Raw genomic sequence first — 3,883 nt, 5'->3', positions numbered from 1 at the left:
AGGTGTGGGTTGGACAGAGCCGGTGCTGTGTCTGAAGGCTCTGGTCTCAGTTCGGCTCAGAGCAACCTGGATGTTTTCAGGGATGTGTGGGGGATCAGGCAGGTCCTGTGTTCCAATGGGGATAGTGGGTCACTGCAGCTCAGCTTTTAATTTTTTAACTTGTAAGGAGGAGTGTGTTGTTGTTGTTTTCTTTTTGATTGTTCACTGGTAATTTATTCAAAGTTTTGAAATGGACCATTTAAGTTTTTTGGCATAAAGTGTCCCAAATAAAGTTGTGTGAAAGTCAAAGAAGAAGAAGAAGAATAGACAGTGCTGTGTACTCCTGTGTTGCCTTTGCTGTCTTTCCACCCCAGAGGCCTGTGCTATGAGGCAAATTCAACATGCCCAGGATAACTTTCTGTTATCTGTCTTCAGTGAGTCTAACGTCCTGAGACCTGTAGGATCTGAGGTTATCGAGGCAATGTGGCCCCCAGCCCCTTGAGACTTGGACCCCTAAAAATCTGTGTGATTACATTGCACTTCCCATCATTGGCTGAACAAATTTAAATTACTGAGTAAGTCTTTGAAGCTTAAAAAGGATGACAAGAAAGCCTGTAAATTAATTTTGTTACTTGATTTATTTAAGTTAATCTGAAATTTTTTAATTTTTCTTTCCTTTTATATGATGTACTGTTTGTTTGTTTATTGAACGTGCTTATGCTCAACCGCTGTTAGTCTTTTTTTTCTGTGAATAAGGACAATGTCTTGTTTGTTTGTATCTTGATATGTCTTGCTTATGTTATGGCCGGCTCCCTGGCTGGCGGAAATATACAAGAAGTATGCGTATTCACATAAAATTCAAATAAATACAGTACAACAATACAATACAAACAATTTTGACTTAAATATTTTTGCTTAGTTAAAAAAAATTGCACTTCCCAGCACTGATGGTGGGAGGAGCCACACTGCAAGAAATGCAACACTTCCTGTTTTGATTGCAACCTACAGGAAGTTCTTTCTTTATATATTGCACATATATTGAATTATCAACATTATTTTAATTACGCATCCATAGATTCTTTATGCAAAGTTTTGTGCAGATCAGACTCACAGTCTAGGAGGAGTCAATGCATATTTCATATATTATTTATCCTTGGCAGAAATGGGCGTGGCCTCTATTGGAGATTCAGATAAAATCGGGAATGTAAGTTTTCTATGGGCGATGTACAATGTGAGAGTTTCTAGTCAAAATGCCCTCATGTTGATTATAGCAACACCTGCTGGTAGACGTGTCATATTATACCTCCCCTGAAAATTTCACTTACAAAACTTTTACAATGTAAGTGAAAGTACCACTGCAGTATCACTTTTGCCAACAGATCACTCAATCACTCAATCAATCAATCAATCAATCAATCAATCAATCAATCAATCAATCAATCTAGAGAATATCTGTATCCGTTTTGGCAGCATTTGAATGAAGACTTATGGAGATAATGATGTTAATTGATTCTGTGTATTCTGGACTTCTGAATTGACCCTAGGTTGCAGTGAAGCAAGCTTCTGTCACAGTTCAGTGGATGTGCTATGTACATCTCAGTTCTGTAGGATGTAAGGGGTGATTTTCATATTTTTGAAGTTTGGAAAGTGAAATGTGTAGGAATTTAGATTTTTTTGTAATAAGTCAAGCCCACTTTAATCAATCATTACCAAATGTTATGTATGGCCTTTATGAAGTTTGTTGAACTGGCATCTGAAACTTCATTTGTGGGGGGAGATTTTACCTGCCATAATCCCTATCTGGCCTCTCTCCTCTTTCAAAGTCAGCCAGGTTGCTCACTTCTACTATTTTCTCTGCCCTGCATAAAAGTTCTACCAGAATTGTTTATTTTCATTCCTTCATCAGACATGTTTTTGGTTGTGGCAGATAAGCCGTCTGTACTTTGGGAGACCTGTAAAGTTTACTCCCAGGGCCTCATCATGTCATTTGTAGCATCTAAGATACCGTAGGTTGAAATAATAAACAGTATAAAATCCTTGAATCTAGGTTAGCTGATTTGGCGAAACATTACATATCTAGCCCAAACCAAAATTTACTCATGGAACTGACAGCCACACGTGCTGCCCTGACTATTCTGGTGATGCAGGACTCCGAGTTCAGGGGTAAACCCAGTAGATATCGTGCCAATCTCTCCCAAGCTGTTGTTTCATACAGACTCCATTGTAGCGAGATAATTGGGTTCCAAAACTATTAATAAAGAATTTGTACTATTTTATACCAATTTATATAAGTCAGAACAGCCTGACAATGCACAGGCCCATATACATTCATTTTTCTCAGACCTGAGACTCCCAAAGCAGCGCAAAACACAAAGCACAAATGCCCCAATAACAAGAGAGGAAGCATTGCTGGCAGATTATAGGGCTGGCTGCCACAGCCCTGGAATGTTGCTGACTGACGGATCATATTTTCACTACCGGTCAGTGGAGTGTGGAGCCACACAGCCACTCTGATTTCCCAACTGCTCAAGAACTGCAGGGAAGAGGAGGAGCACTTCCAATACACTGAGCCTCACCTCTATTACAGCAAATAAACTAATTTCATTACATGTATCAAAAAATGCAAATGTAAATAATGTTTTAAAATGAAATGGTCTTTAAAAACATTAAAGTTTAAAAACTCCTATCATTATTTATTTATTTTTTATTTTTGTTGCCGGACGGAGCACATCATATACTTGTTGCTATCTCAGTCTGATAGCGCACTAAAAGATCACATCCATGACAAAAACTGGAGAATCAAAATGGATAGCTGGTTAGCAACAGGAAGAATTAAAAAGAAAGTCAGAGACAGACAGTGAATCGACAAGTGATGTCCTCTGTAAAAGAAAAAAGAAAAATTGAACCTCCTACATGCTTCCTCTGCTCTCAGTTCAGTCCTGAATGTTTGATCGTTATTAAAATAAAAAGTGCTCTGAAAACATATTAGTTGACGTCTGTATTGTTATGGGGTCTGATGTGGTTCGCCAACATTTTTGAGATTTTCAAGTGGGCCATGAGTTGGACAAGGTTAGGAACCACTTGTCCATATTACTGGTCCTGGTTACTGGAGGACTTTTGACTGGGAAAGTTTTCAAAGAAGTGAAACGTCATTGCTGATTAATTGATTAATGTTGCTATGTGATTGTCACTAGCAACGCAGTTGACAGTGTTTATATTTTCATATTTATGTACTGTATACATTTGTGTTGTGGCTTTTGCATTGTGTTGACCTGTCTGGGCCAACGTAGTTTGTGACTCTTAAAACATGTTGGACCTACACTGTCATTCTCCTTATTACAAGGGTTTCCTAAACAGGCTGACTCTGTCTCTGTTTTCAGGTTGTACGTCTGTCTGTCCCATTCACATGAAGGTGATAGCTCAGTAACGCCTTGAGGGAATTTCTTCAGATTTGGCACAAATATTCATTTGGACTCAAGTATGAACTGATTAGATTTAAGTCAAAGGTCAAGGTCACTGTGACCTCACAAACACATTTTTGGTCATTACTCAAATTCTAACACTAATTATGACACAATTTAACACAAATGTCTAATAGGAGATGTGACATTTTATATCCAAAAGGTCAACTTGACTGTGACATCACAATGTTCTGTAAAAACACTCCTGGATATTATTCAACACTGTAACTCAGGAGGGAGAGACGGTGACCATATTTCATGTAACTTGGCTGGTTGGTGGAGGAAACAACTATGAAACAGGAAATCTAGCCTTTATTCTTATCTACCAACTATGATGGTCATGTCTGAGCTGTTGTGCTCTGTGCTGTATATGAAAAATGTAATAAATAAATTGTTAAATTATTTTACAGGATAAGTCTTGATGTGACCACCTTTCTCTAAAA

This window comes from Seriola dumerili, unplaced genomic scaffold (genome assembly GCF_002260705.1).
Source record: "Seriola dumerili isolate Sdu_G_001 unplaced genomic scaffold, Sdu_1.0 BDQW01000264.1, whole genome shotgun sequence".
Taxonomy (NCBI): Eukaryota; Metazoa; Chordata; class Actinopteri; order Carangiformes; family Carangidae; genus Seriola; species Seriola dumerili.
Note: the sequence above shows the minus strand (reverse complement) of the source record.